The following is a 22,488-nucleotide window of genomic DNA, read 5'->3' on the forward strand; positions in this document are numbered from 1 at the left end:
AAATACAGGGCAAATGAATGCTTCTCTGTATTACTTCAGGATTCTTTATCACCATACAAAATATTAACAATAAGACCTTAAGCAGTGCACAAGAGTACTACAAATCTTCAAGGACACATGCCCTATATACTCCTAATGTAAAAGCAACTCCAACTAACACAGCAAGAGGGTTATAATTTGACTTAATGAAGCCAATACATGAAGGGAAAGCCATGGGCCAGAACATGGGTGAGGCAGATGGAGCACATGCCCCAGGCGGCAGATTTCAGGAGGCAGCAAAATTTGAAAAGTTTGCTTAATAAAGTTATTTAATTTACCTAATTAATTCACTTAAAAATTATTATTAATAATTAAGTAAACAATTTTAATAAAAATTCTTATTTGCAAACATACGGTTTGTACTTTCAAGTACTGCATCACAAAAAAATAGCTTACGGATGTATATACTTCATTTTAGCGGTGGGGGAGGAGGGGGGGAGCAAGGGGGCATTAAGGGAAAGTGCAGCAAACTGTTATTTCCCCTACCTGACAAAACTCCTAGTTCCGCCCCTGGGAAAGCCTATCTAAATATATAGAAAGAGATATTAACATACACAGAGGGATAGGTTAATAAATGAATACACACTCTATGCACATAGTCTTTATAATAACAAATTTAATTTTCATCAGTCTTGGGGAAAGATACAAATTTAGAGGAGAGCCAAGGTAAGGGTTTCCAGATAAATTCCTTTTCACGCAAAACACGCATCCACAAGAAGGCATCCCGAAGATCCCCTGAAGATGATCAGCAAGTCGTGGATCAAAACGTCGGGAGACATGGACGACATCAACCGGTGGAAAACCCGAGAAACTTTTCTGCCACGCATCCACAACTTTGAAGATTAGTTAGACAAATTTTGCAATTGCACAAACAGGGTTTTTAAATTCCAACATTTAAGTAAATACTGAAGATTTCATGAGCCGGCTGACGTATTTTTCATCAAGTTGCCATGACAAGGGCTAGTATTTTTGATCTGATGGTCATTCAACACTCCAGGGGACTTTGCATTTTCATTTAAGATTATGTGACACCCACAGCTATATTTAAAAAAATTTTCATCCATCAAAACTGCACCGAGCGTTAATTATACTAGGCTAGCTGATAGTTATAATTTTAAAAAAACCTTCATACACAAGTTCGTATGACATTTTATGACGCAATGATGTGAGAAGCAATTCCAGCACACAATTTACCATTAATCCTATTGTTTTTCATGCAAATGCCATACTTTACAATAACTGACTGCTAGTCCTATAAATATGATACAGTGTATCGAAACTAGTCAGGAAAATAAAGTTCCAAATTGTAGAAACAGCAAAGTTTTTCATTCACAAATCAGCTTTACAATAACGTTAACTACTGTTTACCAGCATTTCAATTTTCAAATTTATCTGGATGATCTTTATGATGAAATTGCTGAATTCCAGTGTAATGCTGAAGCTGTTTCTTCGTGGATAAAAGATGACCAATCAATCTTGAACAACACTAAAACCAAAGCCATGCTAATCCACGGCTCCCAATCAATCAACAAAATCAAAGTCTTTCCAGGCTCTGAAATAGATAAAAACACCATTCAGTTTTCTAAAATTGTCACAATTTGTAAATCCTTATGAATAACAATCTTAACTGGTATTATCAAATAAATGAAATCTCTAACCATGTCAATAGTATATCATATCAACTGAAAATCCAAGGAAATGTTAAACTGACTCACAGAAGAAAGCAATTAGGTAGTAACTGCATTAGCAATCACCCACCAACGTTACTGAGCCTGAATGATTAGTGACCTTTCCAAAGAACACTATGACAAACTTCAGAAAATCCAAAACTCACGTGTCAGATTCATTTTCAACCTCTGCTATGATGAGCATGTATCCTCGTATTGGGGTGAATTAACTTGATTAGGGGGTATTCATTAATTATGTGAGGCAATTAGGATGGGAGGAGGTCGAGCAGAGTCTCATCCAACCTCAAGTGGGGAAATGTGGGGTCCTGGCATGTATCACACAATTTTTTTCCACCAAAAACAGTATAAAATTGTGGTCTTAGCAATCTTAAACACTAGTCTACACTAATCTTGCATAAAAATAATTGAGCTAATCTTTTTCATTAATAAATCAAACACAATGAAGCATATCATACCTAAACTGAAAATATGCATTTTGAACAATCTCACGAGAGATTAGAGGGATGATGATAATAATAATAATAATATTTATTGTTCTTGGACAAATTGTCCATCAAGAACATAAAATGGATATAACATACAATAGAGCTCAAAAAATAAACTTTTTACAAAATATATCAAATATTTCCAAATGGAATTCAGCACAACTAACATATCAGGGCATAGAAATGAAATCTTGTAGTTAACTCAATCGATCATAGCAAGAAAACCTAACTACCGTATAAGCGTGTGTAAGAGGCGCACACGTGTAAGAGGCGCACCCCTATTTTGAGCATCAAAGCTATGAAGAAAAAAAATTTTGCGACATTTTTTTTATCCTATCGTGCGGTGTTGCAGACTTATGCCTGGAATTTCGACAGTTATCGAAATGTCCTCTTTCAGTACTATTTGAAAGAGGAAATTTTGATAACTGCGGCGGCATAAGAGGGAGTAGAAAGAGTTCCGATCCTCTCTTTGCATACGCCATCGCTCTACGTTGCTTGTCCTACTCACGACCAATTTTGTTTAAAAGCTCTCGCAGGAGTATTGCAATAGAATTGCAGCCTTGGAAAATTTTAAGGCAAAACACGACAGGCAAATGGTAGATTGAGAGATCTCCCATGAGATTGAACAACAATCGGGGCAATCTCAGCGCCGTAGGATAATAACCACGTCGTAGATTTAAGGCCCCTTGCACACGCACGGATTTTGAACGGCCGGTAAAATATCGGCCGTCCACATTCCAATAGTGAACAATGGGAGAGCATTGGAGCTTGCACACGTACCGACCACACGCCGGCACCGGCAAAATGCTGGTTAGCTGCCGGCTATTGTCACTGTGGATCGCCGACGCCGGCTCAAAAACTTAGCAACGTATCGTTTGACCGGTAAAAATCTGGCGTGTGTGCAAGCATCGCTTCGCCGGTTTTTTCGTTTCCGAGACTCCACAGGAAAATATCAAGTTACAGGGGAACAATGGAAACGTGTTTCATCCCTACCCCATTCAACCAACTGACCTTTTTTGGTCTACCAGGTTCAATTCCCCGAGTTTCTGGAGGTCAAATGCTACGTGAGTCACCTTCTGAGCTCGAAGATATCTCGATATCTTTCAGCAATTGTATGACACGCACGAGGTTCTAAAAAGAATTAGACCAAACGCGACGTATATCTTACAGCATTTAAGTTTTTTGAGCTCTAATTGATTGACACAAAGATTTATAGCTAAAATAAGGCTACTAATATTCAACATAGTCCAAACAGCACAATTTCGGAAGAAACAAGCGCAGCATAAGCGCATTCAAACAAGACGAGACGGACTGGAAACTCAGGCAACGCAAACTGCGTATATCACATTGCTGCGCCTTCGCCCCTTCGCTTTAAAGGCAATGACGTCACATGCAAGATCGGACGTGTTCTTCCCTTGCTCCTTCGCTCGTAGCTTTAAATACGGAGGGGAGGGAGCCCTCTTCCCCTCGACCTCTCCTTCAGCGCTCTTCACTTATAAGCATTTCCGATTTCTTCTATCCACCATTAAGTCCAACAATGAGCACACTCGTTCGAATTTTTTCAACCGCAGGTTTTGACACCAATATTACTATATGTAGTATAAATGCCGCGGGATGCCCACTCGTGGCAATAAATTTAGCGCGCGCTCCGGAGCGAATCACCCCGCGCGATCTTTTCAATGTTCACCTCTGGGGTACCGACGTGACGGCGCGATGCTTGCAAGAAATTCAAACAAGAGCATTTTAAAAATACGTCACTAAGGGAGAAACTCCCCTGCCTGCCGCTTGATTTTGACCCAGGGTTTCAGATGACTGACTCACGCTGAAAACCAAGGCCACTCAGTTCCCCTTGAACTTGCAACCGGTGAAGGGGAGGGGGGGAAGATAAGAAGTTTGTGTAAGAGGCACACCCCCATTTTCGGCTGCAATATCTGGGATAAAAGGTGCGCCTCTTACACGCGCTTATACAGTAAGCACATTTACCGATCACAAAATTTAGGGTAGAACATAAAAAAAATAAATAAAACTAAATAAATAGAACATGAATAATGATGGAATAGGGTTGAACCAGATCTCACGTCACTTTACTAAGGGGAAGGGAGGTCTGAAAATCACCACAATTACCTCGCGTAATTAATAGATGCCCCCTTATCCTTTAATTGTAGGCGTTTTTACCTGATAAATTTTTTAACTTAATCTCAGTTTCTGAACCTAGATATTAATTGACATGTTCTTACACCAACCACCAACCTGATTAACTTAATTTTTAATTAAAACTTGGGAGTGCATTATCTGAATTATACCGCTACGGCCAAAGAACTGCCCAATGCCATAAATGCTTTCTAGTCAAACCCACTAAATTGCATAATTTCCTCCCGATAGACCAAAAACTGTTTAAAAAAGTCAGTAAAAACAAAAATTTTGTTCACCTTCAGCATGATAACATTCAGTAATTTGGATTTTAAATAGTTTTAAAAGCTGTTTTTCGTTGATATGCTATAAGGGATTTGTTTAATGTCTTCCATATCATTGTTTTAATTGTGAGCTCTTTAACTGAGTGAAAACAAAAAATATATGACAACAATGTCCTCTACTGCCTCCCTCATCGTTGAAAATATATTTTACATATTAGAATTGTAAGTTTGCTGAAAGAGAATTTCTGTTAAAGAATGTTAAAATGTCATAAAAGAGACTACTTTGCTCATTGTTATTCCTTATTTGGTGTTAGTGATTGATTTAATTTCTTTCTGAGCTCACTACTATTACAGTAGACTTATTAACACGAACAACGTTATTACAAAGTTCTCCTTATTACAAAGCAGATCATTGTCCCTGAGGAAAAGACCAATCCAATCTATAGTTAAAGAAACATTAGTACCAAATATTCGTTATCATGAAATTATGAGCCTCAGTCCCGGTCCCAGTGGTTACAAAAAGAACTTCTTCATGAAGTCCCACAAATAATGCAACATAATAATGCAACGGCATTTTGGTGAATACAGTAGACTCTCGTTACGAAGTTCAAAGGACCAAAAAACCGGTAATGACGAAGTTCGAATAATGTTTCCTTCAGGAATCATGAAAAAAAGGTACATTCTAAACGCGATTAAATTATGCGGAAATATATATATAAACAGGAAAATTTGTTTCAAATTCTCAACAGAAGGATGCAGCATTACACAATCGAGGGTTGATATCTTCCCGAATACAGTAAGCCCGATATACAAACTAGATGCGTTCCAAGACCTTGCTCCTAAGTTGATAAACCTACAGTCTGGCCGACAAAAGTTATCCGATGACAGGCATAATGGTCAAGGTTGGGGTAGGGGGTGAAGGCTGCCAGGTAAGAAAGGGAAACGCCTGGGAACGAAGAAAGGAACTGGAAGGGACGACGAGCGTGAAGGACCCAGGGGAAGAATTACTTGTTTTGGTGGATCAGGCTTATTCCAGTGCTCCTTATGCATTTAACATCGTTGTACGACTAGGCAAGGGTGTGAGGTGCATTTGGGGGACAGCGATTGGCTGTAAATCGTGCCCTCCTATAGTGCCGTCATCGAGCAACTCTCACCGGCCGGGCAGCAGGCAAGGAATCGAGGAGTACGATTATCCTACAGAACCTAACACTGCTTTACACTTACGCGCTAGCTCACGATTGTGACGAATTGATCTATCTGGGCATGTGACACATCTGGAGCCGAAAAAATAGCTCCCCGCGGTGACGAAAAACGGGCAAAATGCTGAACAGTTACTAAATTCACACCAGATTCAATGATACTTTGTTCAGATTGTGCCCTAAGTGAGAGTTCCCCAGCACCACACCACATAGCAACGGCCAAATCGAAAGACGACAAATTCTAAATTTTAAAATTTAGAATGCTCGTATCACTGAAAATTCGTAAATCAAATGTGTGTAGGAAGAGGACTAACTGTACGTCCAATTTACGGTTATAAGTGGATCACCATGACTCCTGATGAATGAAGCTTATTAAATGATGTTGCGTGTAAATTGAATTAAGAACCATAATTGACGCTCTTGGGCACAGTACACGAGAAGAACTTAAACGTGGCGCGATTATTAAAACTGAGCATAGTGAATATCCACCTAAATCCGTAGCTTATGCAGGTAACTTTGTAATAAAGTTCATTTTGTAACCGCCGCTACCGGGACTGAGGTTTGTATTTTCGTAAAAATGAAAATTTCATAATAACCCTTCTCTTACTTTAGCTTGGATAGGCCTTTTTGTCGGGACCAACGATTTTCTTCGTAATAACGAGAACTTTGTAATAACATTGTTCGTATTGACGAGAGTCTACTGTATACACTATGCTACGTTATAATCATTCTTCTCATGACTCTGCCCAAAAGCGTCGATTATGGTTCTTCTTCAGCACGCAACATCATATAATAAGCTTCATTGCTGCATGCATCAAGTACTCTTCTCAAGAACATTCGATTTACAAACTTTCAGAAACCTGAACTTTCAAAAAATTCAAACATGTGCGGAACTTCAAATTTGGTGCCTTTCAAGTTGTCCAATGCAACGTGGGGTGCGGTCCATTGAACGCTACCAATGCTTCGGAGCGCCACAGACGAGCTCCCTAGCGGTCCGTTATTCGCTACGGAGTGCTACAGGTTAAGGTGTGACGTCACGGAAAACATTTTTATATAGCATTTATATATATAGCAAGAATAACATTGTTCGTATTGACGAGAGTCTACTGTATACACTATGCTACGTTATAATCATTCTTCTCATGACTCTGCCCAAAAGCGTCGATTATGGTTCTTCTTCAGCACGCAACATCATATAATAAGCTTCATTGCTGCATGCATCAAGTACTCTTCTCAAGAACATTCGATTTACAAACTTTCAGAAACCTGAACTTTCAAAAAATTCAAACATGTGCGGAACTTCAAATTTGGTGCCTTTCAAGTTGTCCAATGCAACGTGGGGTGCGGTCCATTGAACGCTACCAATGCTTCGGAGCGCCACAGACGAGCTCCCTAGCGGTCCGTTATTCGCTACGGAGTGCTACAGGTTAAGGTGTGACGTCACGGAAAACGTCACACACCCATTTCCCGCCTCGCTTCAGACGCTCCCGTGAAAACTAGGGCCTGCGGAGGAGTGAGTCATTTTTTGGCGGAAATTCGAAGGGAATTCACTGAGGCAATGGAGAGTTTACTCACGTTACAGCATTTGGACGCTGAATGTAGATGCCTTTTATCTGTAAAGGTGAATACGAAGTAACGGAGTAGACGTACATAGTAAATAGATGTAAATTTAATGGTGATTTAAATAAATATATAGCAAGCACTATCTCTCCGTAGACATTCTCGTATGTCCCCCAAAATGAACTCAAATGTCTCTGGAAGCAGCCTTTACATTCAAAAGGCAACAAAAAATTATTAAAAGGGACATGTACTATAAGAAAGGATTGTAAGAACATATATCGACACCAACTCATGCCATAAATTAAAATATGAAGAAAAATAGGATACAAATGGAATGGATTAATGTTTTATAATAGTACAGTGCAACCTCGATATAACGACACCCCACGGTGCACTAATAAACACTCGCTATAGCGAATTGTCGCTTTACCGGAGGTGGAGCAAATAATAGCCAATATACCTGTTGCGAACAGATATACAGGAACAGGAGTGGTGCGGCGACAGATAAACATCTATCCGATAAACATAAGCATAAATCCAGACGAAAGGCGATGTTTTTTTGCATCACTAAATTTCCTTAATTAACGACTAACTATTCAAACAATTTATAAGCGCCGCACTGAATAAAAATCATGCAAAGCATTGTTTCGTCAATCATTATATTTATAGAACGACAGTTTACCACATAAATTTGAGACTGAGCACTCCATTAACTTCATTTATAACAGATCGCTAGCAGTTACAGAGGTTAAGGAGTCTTGATGAAAGTCTTCCAGCGGTGAAACCCTCGCTATGGCGAGAGCCAACGCCGAAAGGGCCTCGTAAAAACGAATTTTTTAACACGCTTATTATAGGGTCAATTGATGGTGCATCGGCTATCTCTCGTAATAGCGGGGGTGTCGCTATAGCCCGTACTCGCTTTAACGAGGTTCCACTGTAGTTAGCCATAATAAGTTAATATGCTTCAAGTGAGAAAACGGTAGAGTGCCTACTTTTTCCTTTACTAGGGTAATGAGTTTCAATTAGAAGGGGTAGGCGAGGGTAGGTGTGAGAAATACGGTCCAAAGTTTCTTGATTTACTTTGTGGAACCTCGATATTGGAAAATAAAATTCATTTAAATCATATTCAAACATATTTATTAATATTCAATGACCATAATCACCTCAATTCACAATTAAAACCATCTCTTCGATTTCATAATCCCAGTTTGCCTGCCCTTGTTCATTTCCGCCATTTTGACTTTGCTCCTGATCGGTCCGAAAAGAAATTCTCGTAGCGAACGTAGTGCCTATGGACCAGTGCTCCGGAGCACTTCCGTCTGTAGCGTCGCGAAAGCGAAAGTAGCTTTCATTGGACTGCACCCATGGTGTCAAGTGTTTTGCTCGCACTTACACTTTGGGCATAATCTGAACTAAGTATCACTTAATCCATTGTGAAGTCAATAACTGCTCAACATTTGGCCCGTTCTTCCTTCCCACTGAGAGCGATTTTTTTACGACTCCTGCTGCATCACACACCCAGCTAGATCAGTTCATCACAGATGTGAATTAACCAACCAATGTAATACAGTGCTGCATTCTGCAGGATAGCCACATTTCTCGAGGACTTCCTGAATTCGAGAAGACATCATTTGCATTTTATTACATCATGCTGCATTTGCCCTTTATTGCATCATGCTGCATTTTTCTATTGATGAAATCGAAAAAATGAATGTGCATGTTTTTATATATTTGTGCGTAATATAATTGCATATATGACTCTGAAGCTATTCCGCAGTGTGACTATAAGCACAGGAGATTGAAGAGACTAGAAAATTTGACACAGTATGCTTTTTTTGCGATGACTCCCAAAAGAATTGTTCACACAGAATTAGTCATTACAAACCTTCGGTTTTTCAGTCCCAGGAACTTTAAAATAACGAGAGTGTACTGTACTGCTATTTTTCATGTGACGCTATTAGGGGTAATTTACTCAGAGCAAAGAAATTATATGATAATTATTATGCCACATTGCATCCAAGGGATTAGGACCACCTCTACCTGAAGATAAAAAAGTTAATGAGCAACAATTCAAAAGGTTTAGTTGAGATTTGATCCAGCAAAATAAACTCAATCACTCAGCAAATAGTATAGTTACTTATAATCAGCCAAGAGCAGTGTCAAACCATTATTTGAATTGCTAACTTCTGATTACAATGACAGGGTACAGTGGAACCTCGTTAAAGCGAGTACGGGCTATAGCGACACCCCCGCTACTACGAGAGATAGCCGATGCACCGTCAATTGACCCTATAATAAGCGTGTTAAAAAATTCGTTTTTACAAGACCCTTTCGGTGTTGGCTCTCGCCATAGCGAGGGTTTCACCGCCGGAAGACTTTCATGAAGACTCCTTAACCTCTGTAATTGCTAGCGATCAGTTAGAAATGAAGTTAATGGAGTGCTCAGTCTCAAATTTATGTGGTAAACTGTCGTTCGATAAATATAATGATTGACGAAACAATGCTTTGCATGATTTTTATTCAGTGCAGCGCTTATAAATTGTTTGAATAGTTAGTCGTTATTTGAGTAAGGAAATTTAGTGATGCAAAAAAATATCGCCTTTCGTCTGGATTTATGCTTACGTTTATCGGATAGATGTTTATCTGTCGCCGCACCACTCCTGTTCCTGTATATCTGTTCGCAACAGGTATATTGGCTATTATTTGCTCCACCTCCGGTAAAGCGACAATTCGCTATAGCGAGTGTTTATTAGTGCACCGTGGGGTGTCGTTATATCGAGGTTGCACTTTATTTACCCAAATAATCCTTTTCAGACTAGTTGAAATAAGTACTTAAGACTATGATGAGTATAGCGTATCTATTAAATAAAATGAATTTAATACATAAAGGCTGCAAAGCTTTCAAGAAAGGATGGCCATGCTTTGGGGGAGGGCCAGATGAATTCGAAAAAAAAAATAGATTTTTCCGATCCGCCCTACAGTATATGTAGTGGTCTGTGCAGTGTCCTTCAAATTCAAAGGTCTGTAGTTTAATTCTAGCTCCATTGGAAATCTTTTCAAGTCATTTCATGCTTATGTTTAAGTCATTGTTGAAATTGCTTCAGTAACAGACAAGATGTCAAAATTTAAGTGGTATGTATTTGTTTTACCTGCAAACATAAAAAAATACATTGGAAAAATATTAAAGAAATTTATAGCGAAGTTTGACACATGGCTCAATGGAATAGGATGGTTTCCTATTATTTTTGTATTGCCTAAATCAAAAGATTATAACTCCTGGAGTACGCATTTCACGCTCTTAGATTTTTAAATGACGATATCTATTTTTCGCGATTAAAGGACGCGAAAACGCGATGGCTAAGTATGAATGCTGGGAAAAGCCCATGTGACGTCATACTGGTTCCGGCTGACACCATGTGAGGCCACCTTGGTGCGAGGCTATGAGCGCCACTTGACCTCAGGCAATTTTAATAGGTGATTATGAAGAGATTTTTCCGTGAGCTCAGTGCCTCATGCATGCATTGGTAATCTCAAACTATGTAAAACTCCTATCTACTCTTATAGTATCTAGGTTCTGGTGATGTCACGTGGAGTGGCATCACATGGCCGCTAATCTGGTCTTTTTAAAATGAGATTAATTTCGACCATTAACATTTGTCTAAACTGGGAGTTCTAAAACCAGCTAATTTGCATATTGTGAATACAGTAATGGTGGTTAACAAATCGCAATCAATGCCTTTCGTTTCCTTTGATGAAGGAAACTACCATATTCAGTTGGGTATTTACAACTCTAATTTACTAAAAATTAAACTCTCTAATCACTAGCAGTGCTCCTGAGCATCTATTGGTTCTTTCGCTTGCAGGAAATTTTATTTCGTTTACTCGCTACCTCTTATCATGGAATAGAAGTAAGCTGAGTTTCGCCTTCCTGATCTGCCTCAGTAAGCAACAGACCTCCGCTTATCTGCTTACCCCTTTTCACGGTTGGAACGTTTTGAACTATTTTGTAAACTGACTGCATGAAAAACATTTCCAAACGTTTGACCATTGTTTGGCTACCTACAGAAGTTTCCAAAATTTTTATTGCTACCCGCTTAGAGTCGAAGTGTACTTTCCCTCACTGTAGGGATCGCTCATGCAGCTCAACTCTCCCCCATCAACCTTCACGACTGGGGGTGCCTCCCAGAATTTCCTATCGTACTGCCCATTCCATATTATTTCCTTCCTGCTCCACACTGTTGACATGCCAACGACAAGTGTCCATCCATTAGAAAAAAAGAAGGGTTGGCCCAAAATATACGGATTCATTCCTTGCGAGACACTCCGCCAGGCTAGAGGGAAAAATATTCATAGGTTCTTCCCCACACAGGCTGTTAGCTAAAATCATGCTCTCCCGCAGCTAAAAGGGTTAACTAGCAACGTAGTTTCAAGAGAAGCTGCAACACTAACAATGATTTCAAATTCATTTTGCAAAAATTGAAGCCTTAGTAGAATAAGTGATGGAGTGAAGCGAAGTTCAAATACGTACTGTAGACATTTTTGAAGCTGAGTTTACACATTTGTGTCTAAAACTGCTGCATTGTAATTATAAAAAATTTACTTATTAAATTTCATTCTCCTTTAAATGTTAAATATAACCTCATTTGCTTCGGCTAATTAATTTCCTGTATAGGTATACGATTCAAGTCCACCATCAAATGTCTTTAGAGTCTTGTCTCATTCTAGTAAGATTCATTTTACAGTGGGTTAACTCTTCTCGGGATTCTCACCGGGTTAAATTATCCATTTTAGCCAACGTTTCAAGTGCCGAGTGCAGGGCTCTCGGGTCTCATCCTGCAGGAAGGCATGCAGCCCTGAGGATGAGCCAAGAGTCGTATCGTGGCTCACATCATACAAGAGTCGGAGCTTGAAACGTCGACTAATATGCATAATTTAACCCAGTCGCAATCCCAAGAAGAGTTTATCCACATTATTCCCTGAGAAAGAATCACTAATTCATTTTTATATTCGCTAACATTCACGATCTTAAATTCCCTGGTCAATTCAAACTTCCCAAATGGCATCACTTCCTTCCTTTGTCATGAACAAGCAAATACACTCAATTTCCTATTATACCAGCAAAATTCAATCCTAAATTATGCAAGTGCATGCAAGGCTATTACAGTATACGAAAGAGTGAAAAAAAAAAGTATGTACAGATAGTTAACATACATGACAACACAAGAATTTTTCCCCAAGGTACTAACACTTCACAAAAAATTGTTAATTACTACATATGTACATACATTTATTAAAGAAGAGCGTGGTGGACCAGTGGGTAGAGTGCTTGGCTACTGATCAACAGGTCCTGCCCTTGCTCCTGCCCACCGTTTCTCCCTCTTCCTGACGGACTGCGTGGCCCCACAGACTGGGCTGTCGTGCTCATTCACCTTCTCTCCACAAATCCTCACCAAAATCCAACAGTCTGCTGCCCTTCATTATGGCTGGTGTTGCACAGAAGTCGGACACATCAATCTGGCTGGAGAAAGGTCAAATATCAAAGTCATAGTTTTTAAATTAAATTTACAATGAGTGGAGCATAACATATGGCATATTATTCACTAATGATTTTGCAGACAAGAGCATTAATCATATGCTAAGTTAATATGTTAATTAAATGCTTTTAAATAGAGTCACTATTTTAGTTTTAGAAGGTGTAAACATGTTCCAGTGAATAAAGTGTTCTGTTCTCAATTACAGTTTAGAGATGAGAAAGTTACTACCCACTATTTCATGAAATATGCCTTATTAACTGAGGAAACCACCATCTGCACAAACCAGCCCCCATGCCCATGCCATGGCTGGCTCACTAGGCCAGCAATTATTTCAAAAAAATGATCTGATTTAAGGAATCATAGTCTAAAACTGTGCGAATTGGCTAGAAAAATTTATAGAATATTTCCTGGTTCGTGCGACGTCAGAAGGCCTGAGGAGTCTAAATTAAGTTTTTTTGACTGTTGAGTTTTTTGACCTGGATAAAATGTTTTCAAAGGTAAATATGATATTTTGGAGCCCCAAGAACATAAATTGCAGTTGTTTTGACATATCTTGATCCCGAATATCTTGATTTCGAAGAGAATTATTGTATGTAGTAGGCAATGTCGCGGTGGAAAAGCTTGTGCATTCAGACGACTCATACAGGGTTCACACACTACCTAAATAATGAAAGTCACGGTTTTTTCCAGGTTTTCAGTCTCAATGTCATCAAATTCACTGTCTATTAATAAGCTAACAATAAGGTTTTTTCAGGTTTTATGGCAAAATTCACGGCTTTTTCCAGGTTTTTTCACGGCAGACTAAATTCATGGCTTATTCGCGGTTTTAAAGTTTTCACAGTTGAATTGGAACCCTATCATAGAGCTGCACTGATGGGATTAATTCTTAACTACTTCCGGTAGGGCCACTTATGCCAAATAGGTCGAAGGGTAGGAGCCAGACAAAAGGTAGTCCACGTGATGGTGTCATATAAAAAACACAGTTGGAATGGATGTAGGAAACCCTACCAACTACCTCTTCGCTGAAAATGTGGAGTTCAAACATGAGCCTTGGAATCTCATCTAACGGGACCCATCCACAAAGGGCGGGTGTCATTCACGGTAGCGAGGTCGGCAAGGTCCTCAGGGTTGGCAACATGCAAAATCCTTGCCGACACTTATCTTCATCATCATCAGCAGCAACAATGATGAAAGAAGAAAAGAAGATGGTGAAGAAGTCAGCAATACATGTAGGGACGAGGAATGTGAGGACAGTGATGAGGGTGGGGAAGCTAGAAAATATCAAAAAGAAAATGGATAAAGGGAGGATAGATATCATAGGATTATGCGAGGTGAGGTGGAGGGATGGGAGGGGACTATTGGAGAGATGGTTATAGGATTACCTATATATAGTGGTGGAGAGGAAAGTCAACGAGGGGTAGCTTTACTATTAAACAGGAAGATGGGTAAGCCTGTGGTAGGTAAAGATCAGGTAAGCGATGGAATTCTTATAGTAGAAATTGAGGCACAATCCACCAACCTTGTGGTTGTTCAAGTTTGCATGCCCACTACCAACCATAGGGAAGAAGTTGATGAGGTGCATGAACAGCTCAAGGAAATAATAAGAGAAACTCCGGGTAAGAAAAATCTGGTAGCAATGGGGGACTGGAACGCTTCAGTCAGGGAAGGGAGGAATGGAAACAAAATAGGAGAATTTGGATCAGGAATTCGGAATGACAGGGGTGAGAAACCAGCAGAAATTTGCAGAAGAAACAAGTTATTCATCACAAACACGTGGTTTGATCATCACAAAGGTACACATGGGAAAGTTGAAGGGATATTGGGAGATATCAGATAAGACTGCACCATGGTAAGGCAGAGGTTTAGGAATAGTGTGAAAAACTCGCGCAGTTTCCCTACAGCAGATGCAGATTCAGAACACAACCTGATACTTATGAAATGCAACGTCTGATTCAAAAGACTTATGAAAAATAGGAAGGCAAGGAAATGGAATGTAGAAACGCTGTGAATTGAATTCCTCCTTTTATTCTGAGAATTGTCAAATTTTTAATGAAGCCCTACCATCAATATTAACGCATTTAATGCCGCAAAAATTTCCATGATGATGTTCATACATACTGAAATTGAGAAATAAGTTAACATTTACTGCAGAATTTCGTTTAAAAGTTGTAAACACTGCTCAAAAGACAAAGAATTCAATTCTTAGTTTATATTTTTTGCGAAAGGAACAAATATTTATTTTGAAAACTGACTGAATGAACAATTGAATAACCACATCCCTTACCACATAGAGGGATAAAATAAGGCGAGGGGTCAGGGTTCCTACTCCCGGATTTCGAGGGTACGGCTGAAGTCCCACTTTGCTGGGTCACGAAACTAAAACATCGCGAACAACCGACCATCATAAAGGGGGGAGAGTAAGGAAACATAATTTTTTTCATTCCTTCAACGTAGAAAAATCTCCAATGAAAATTTGCAGCTTTTGTCTCCCTGGCCAAGAAACGAGCTGCCACATATTTTCGTTGTTAGTAGCATAAGGGTTAATTGGTAGAATACTTAAATAATAATAGGCAATGACATAAATGCTCAGAGATATATAGACTTCCACAACGACCTTCTCATGGGCAATGAAGATGGTTCCCAGGCAGATAGCATAAAAGAAGACGAACCCTGTGAATCCGACGAATAAGAAAGTGTAGCTGTAGAAGAAAAAAATATCCTATAGAGAACTGCTGTTCCATCAAAAGAATTAGCAAAATGCATTCTCACCGAAGGTAACACTGATTTAATACTAGCTGACCCAGTGAACTTCGTAGCACATAGGGGAGAGTGGGGGCAAAACCGAATGGGCGGGTCAAACCCACCCCTTTAAACTCACCCAGTAGTTTTTGCTTTCAAGCAGCAACATTATAAGTTGAAGTGGCCACCAACAGATACAGATTGTTTACATTTGCGAAGTGGCCGCCATTTAGTTTCTGTGAATTTTTAAAATTTTATAGTTTTCTTAAGGATTTTTATTAAGTTTGTTTTGGATCTGACAGCTATAACGCGGATCTGATTTACCAACGGTAGTTGATACGATAATTCCGTGTTTTTAGTTGTGTTTTAAGCCCGTGCAGCCGAGTAGTTAATTATGGATACGCTTGTATTGCCATATTTCTGATGTCATGTGTCGAGGGGGCAAAACCGTCACCGGAGAGTGGGGCAGGACAGACAGAGATTGGATACTCTTAAAGACAGGGATGATTGTAACGAAGGAGACGAGGAGGCTTGCAAATTTTGCATTTAGTTGTATTCCAGTTCCGAGAACAAAGTGGGTTGAATACAATGTTTAAACTGCAAAGGATGGGCTCACGAGGCGCGTTCAAAATTTGAAGAAGAAGATGACAATGTCACTTGCGATTTATGTAAGATTTATATGTAAATTCATATCCAACCTCACATATTGTTAATTTTCTATTTCATGTTGAGAAATATCACACACGTGTTAAAAGAGTGTTTGTAAAATAAATCTTTGAAAATTGTACAATAAAGGTTATGTAAATGCAAATTCAATGGGTGTCTGTTTTGCCCCACCTATGGGGCATCATAGGTGGGGCAATTTTTTGTCAATGGTTGAAAAAAAAATTTTAAATATATTTAATTACTACAATAAAAATTCATTTACATAAATATTCTACACCCTACATGTATAAATGTTTCTATTAACCACATTTAAAAGATTATTAGCGACCGAAGGATCAAGTTTTCAATGAAAAAAGGTTAACCGCTCGGTTTTGCCCCACTTTCCCCAAATAATCAATGAACAGTTTAGTTACACCATTTACAAATCAATAATGGCTATACTGAATTTCACAATTTTTAACATATTATAATAAATTAAGGAAAGAAATCATGAAAACCACAAAAAAAATCTATTACAATGCCTTGTTAGAAGGACATTTTCTTTAGTAGTTTGAAATAGGGTAGACTGGGGCACATATACACAGAGATTTCCCAATTAATTATCTAATTTTTATATTTTACTAAGGAAATTTTAGGCATTGTTTTATAAAGCAGTTTATGAAGTAAATATTTTATTCGTTCAGTGGTTGGTTTATTTGTTTTTAAGCCATAAAAAAAAGTTTTTAGGTTACAGTCTGTTGAGTTAACTTGTCCCCTCCTTGGGGCAAGTTTACACAATGACAGAGCGATGCTCGACTGATGCTCAAATCTCATGAGAAAAGCCCCTAGGGAGCAGCATTAATATGTCATGACTTGTGGTGTGCCATTTACAACTCAGTTAGGAAAAGTGCACTGCGTAAACGTGCTCAGTCTACCGTACACATTCATTTTAATTATCTTGAATCAAGCATCTTCTGATATACAACAATTTTTGTTTTGATATCAGGCCCAGTAACAAATAAAGCAGATTGTTTACATACCGTTAACACACCACATATAATTGACCATGGGAAACGTTTTTTTTTCCAGACCATTTTTAAACTCAGATGTTTCATAAGATTTGAGAAAATTTTGCATTAAAAAAATTGTTCCATAAAACATAAAAATTTTGACCAGAGGCAATATATGTGAATCAAGCTAAATTATTTTTTCTAATATTCTTAAGGTATATTTCTCTCCCACCCCTGTAAAAATAAAATTGACGGCTTTTTGCTTGCTTTGTTGTTAAAAAAATTTACGAAAAAAAAATCCCTTTTTGCAACTCGAGTAGTGAGTGTTGGGTCTTCCTTCTAGTGTGATGAAATGCTTGTGTTAACTGTTTCTATGCCTGAGCAAATATTCATGACATAAATCTAGTACATAATCACTTAGGTCGTGACAGACAGGGTTCTGAAAACCCTATGTTTACATATGACTTCCTGCCTGCTGTCACCGGTTTTTCTTTAAGTATCCTAACTAGCACATCCATATCACTGTTCACATTATCAAGAACTTCTGTACCATGCTCTGGAAGTATATCTTCATCCAATATTTTACAAACCTTTATCACCAGGCATCTTACTATACAGTGGAATCCTGAAAACTATGAATACATAACAAGTTACCACGAGAGCTCTTGAAAGACAAGTTGGGCAAGTTTCCTTTATCACAATTTCAATATTTGCTGCAGTAAGACAATTTAATAACAATCTTAGCCAAAAGAAATTGAACATAAGTCTTTATGATTAAATAACTCTCTTGAAAGGTCAACCAAACATGAAACATAACACTAAAAAAAAGACTTGAAGATCGTAAAATCGTAAAATGGATCCATTGACATAAGGGTTAAGGGCTGTCAAAGCTTTAAACATGAGAATTTGGTTTAGGAATCGCTGACCATTAAATTCCTGCCACGTGAAATTCCGCGACGGCCAGAAAATAGAAAAAGGCGACTCCATTGACGCACGCCAAAAGAAGAATACCTTCAATGCTTTACACTAATTTGTACAGTTTAAGCATTGATTCAAAGAGGAAAGGCTACATTCCTCGTGGTAGAAGCATTACTTTACATTGATCGATACCGCAAACTGTCGAAAATTGTCACCTATGTCACAAATTCACTTCAAATACCTTAATATTAACGGCAATTTACATCATCCCTAGTAGCACAAAAAGGATTATATCTGTATATTTTTAAGATTTCGAAATACATCCGTATACATATTTGCAAATCTGTATATCATACATATTTTATACATGTCTGATGATCCATGGTTACACCATAAGGATATTAATTGTATATTTTAAAGATTCTGGTAAACATCATATACAGATACACATATCTGTATTATATATATATTTATCATATATTTTAAAATCTCTGCTTCTCTTTCAAACATCCCCACACAGCACAAGAACTCGCGTACATAATGTATTTACCAAGGAAATTGATGTATACTATACATAATGTATTTTGTAACGTATTATTGCTGTATTACAGAGTTATTATATGTAGGGATTTACATTATGTATATTGGTGTATCCATACCGGCATAAACCTTTGAGTTCATATTAGCGACTAAAAATATTAATGTAACATATAGATGAGTATACTGCCGAGGAAAATTATATTTGTGGATTAATATTCACTCTGAAAACTAATAATTGCCTAGTTGCACATTATCGGTTTTAATGAGTCCACTCATAAGATCATCTTTGAGCGAAGTAGTGATATCCTTGAAACTCCTACGTTGTTTACGAGTGAATTTACGTTACGTTTCACCACTTTATAGGGATTTTTGTGGTGTAAGTTGTTGAAAATTGAAGTTTCTGAGGATAGTGAATTTTCCTTTATTCTTGAATTTCATTCGCTGGGCTTAAGAAACGTGTGTTTGTGAGACATTTTTGTTAAAAACGCCTTTCATGTGTTCAGTACCGGGGTGCGAAGAAAACTCCAGAGTGGACCCAAAGTTTAAGGTTTTAGCTTTCCAAAATATCTTGAGTTGGAGATCAAGTGGATTCGGGCGATCAGAAGAGACAATTTCACCTCCACGAAAAACAGTAAGGTATGTACCCTTTCACGCTGTAATTATTTGGATGTAATTTCTAGCTAGATGTGGCTTGGGGATGTTGATGAATGTCTCCAATACTAAAAGTGGTGGTTTAAAATATTGTAGCGGCAATTCGACTGAAAATTCTTCTATTTTAGTTGTTTTTTGTATTATTTCGTTCAGTAAACGTGTGGTTGAAGGAGTTAGTTGGAATTATAATTCAGCAGCCAAGTTTATGGTATCGAATATTATTTCTTAGCTTGCCCTTTGGTGTGTTATGCGTCTGAAACTCAGTACTCAGTTAAAAATACTTATTTAACTTAGATTTGAAAAGCTGTTTGAATTATTTACGCCCTAAGTTATATACTAGGGTATTTTTGATGAGGCTTCCTGAGTCATTGTATTTTTGGCGTAGTACCGTATATTACGGGGGAAAGCACATACCTTTTAAGGTATTCATGCTTTCGAATTAATTTGAGCTTATGTATCATTTCGCAAGACCAGTGATACTCAATTAATAAGTTGCATGGAAAGCAATGCTGAGACATTCATTGAGTCTCGTCAGAAACTTCTATACTATTAGTGTGTATGAACCGCCGTGAATGGAAATATGCGTTTTTCTCTTACAATCGTGAGTGGTGCAATGAACCGGAATTTAACTGTGTCCGGCTTTTATCAGCTCAAATTATCTTATGCTTATATCTAGTTTTTTATAAAAAAATCATTGAGGTATATAGTTATCTCCTGTATTTACCAGCCAAGTCATTAGATATATTTCTCATTCAGAAATGCCTTAAATTGAAAATGAAATGACTAAGTAATTTACTTGGTATTTTCTTATTTATTAATTTTAGGTGTGTGAGCTGCACTTCACATCGATTGATATCAGAAAAGAATCTGTGGCCTTGCACGAGAAGATGGGGAGATAATTCGTGTTGAATTAAAGGTGCCGAGACTGGAGGAAGGTGCCATTTCTTCAGTTACCAAACTATCATTCAGAAGACAGAAAGACAGTGGTATTAGTGACGTATAGAACTATGGTGGATGTGGATTTTTTTTAAGTGGATGATGTGACAATAGACATTCGTTGGAGAAACTATTGAAGATAGTATGGCTTCTGTCAATGCACTTAAAAATAATTTTTGTTCAAAGAGAATGACAGTATTTGTTTCAGCAAAGTATTTCATGGTAACAAGAGAGGATTGCAGCTATTATTGTGATTGAATAATGAAAATAAAAAATATGTATTTTAATTGTTTTTTTCTTTCCTGCCACTAAAATTCATTATGGTGATGTCCTCATGCATGCTAAGAGCTGAGATGTGATTTAAGAGATATCATATTCTTTATACATATTTTTATGCTGGTGGTTTGGCAGGACTTTCAAATTTTTATTAGATTGATACATCTACTGAAGTGACATTGAAACTTTTGCTCATCCCATACAATATTTCAAATACATATCCGCCTGGGACTGGTACGTTTTAGTAGCTGAGGTTGGACTAGTAGTTGAGGTTTGGATTGATCTTTGCTTTTGCTGGCATAGTGGAAGTACAATCCTTTCAGACATATTTAGTTGAAAATATTATTTTTCTCGCGAATTTTACATTGTCAATAGTTCTTTGTGGCAAGTATAGTCTCTCTCTATTATCTCGTAGGTATATGGAGGGTTAATATATATTATCTTATTATATTATGGATTATATTTTGAATATATATTATGGAGGGTTATATTATGTCGCATATTTAATCTGTATAAAATCCATATTATTGCAGCAGATATAATACGTATAATATCTAGATATTATATGCGTGGTAGAGGACATTTGCATGGATTTTATACAGATATAATCTGTATACAGTGTATACAATGATACGTATTATATCTAGATATAATCCTTTTTGTGCTACTAGGGATAGCACATCTAGAAAATGTCACATTTTCATCTCAAAACTGAATATGTTACCTTCTTCGTGGTCGCATTTCTGGAATACTGGAAGTAGATGTTAGCGTTCGCAATCCTCTCATCCCACGTTACGAAGTCTCAAAACTATGCACTACAACTCTTCACTTCCTCCGATTTTAGGTAACTCTCTAATGGCTCGGTAGTAGTAAAATTGTCCGCTGTGAACAAGGGAAATGCATTACAATTTTCCATAGGGTACGTGAGTCACTATTAAATATTAAAATGCAACACCATGATTCCCGTTAGCAAGCAAAATTTTACCAATGAATCGATCGAGCCTTAAGGCCAAAAGAGTGCAAGTAGACTAATGAGCACATAAAATGCTATCCATTCGATACTTACCCCCACACGTGCTTCTTCTAGAGAATACAAATGTACGGTGAAAGTGCCAGCCTGAAACATAAATTTTCAATAAAATTATAAGAGTAACGTAATTCATTACTAACTAAATTATAATTTCACAATAATGAGAGGGCAATATAACAGCAACTTCACCACATTTATCCATAGTCTTTCCATTGCAGACCGGTCCTATCGGTCCTACCTACGACCACCATGACAACTGCCTTCTTCCCGTGATGCAATTGGACAAGTGACTCGTAAAAAATAAGTTAATCAATTGTGCGAAATAGTATAATAGGTAAAAATGGAAATAATTTATTATAAATTTATTTTTATAATTCTTACTATTAACTTTGTGAAAGTGTCGGTCGTACTCGTCGTACTGAACCTGATGCAGGATCACGTGACTCCTGTAAGAGCGAAATTCAAATATTGCTTTCGTCCTCCCCACAGTCTAAACATATTTAGACTGTGGTCTAAACGTATGTTTAGACTGTGATCCTCCCACTGTCTTCTTCTAGAGTCAAAATATATTTTTGATACAGCTACTGCACTGAATAAGAAAATTTAAGCTAATTCGTGCTCGAGGAATTATGTAATTTTTTAAAAGTATGTATGACAATAGCGCGGACCCAATATTTTTCAGAGTGGAGGAGGCTAAGCAATGGGAAACATATTATAAAAGAACAAAACACAATTGACCTAGCAAACTACAGAGAATATTTTAATGCCCACTACTATTGCTAAAATTTAAATTTCTACCCCTACATCTACTAATTTATTTTTTT

The 22,488-nt window shown here is 37.7% G+C and overlaps 1 long non-coding RNA gene across 1 annotated transcript; it reads right to left on the reverse strand.

Annotated features, from left to right (window-relative positions):
- Nucleotides 1–635: 635 nt before the first annotated feature.
- LOC124172666 lies at nt 636–21,950 on the reverse strand. The gene is made up of 5 exons (XR_006868241.1): nt 21,854–21,950; nt 21,701–21,751; nt 21,359–21,516; nt 12,671–12,903; nt 636–1,591 (listed from the first exon to the last, which is right to left on the reverse strand). It is a non-coding gene; the product is annotated as an uncharacterized LOC124172666 (long non-coding RNA).
- Nucleotides 21,951–22,488: the final 538 nt, after the last annotated feature.

The sequence above is a fragment of the Ischnura elegans genome, chromosome 1 (assembly GCF_921293095.1).
Source record: "Ischnura elegans chromosome 1, ioIscEleg1.1, whole genome shotgun sequence".
In the NCBI taxonomy this organism is placed as follows: domain Eukaryota; kingdom Metazoa; phylum Arthropoda; class Insecta; order Odonata; family Coenagrionidae; genus Ischnura; species Ischnura elegans.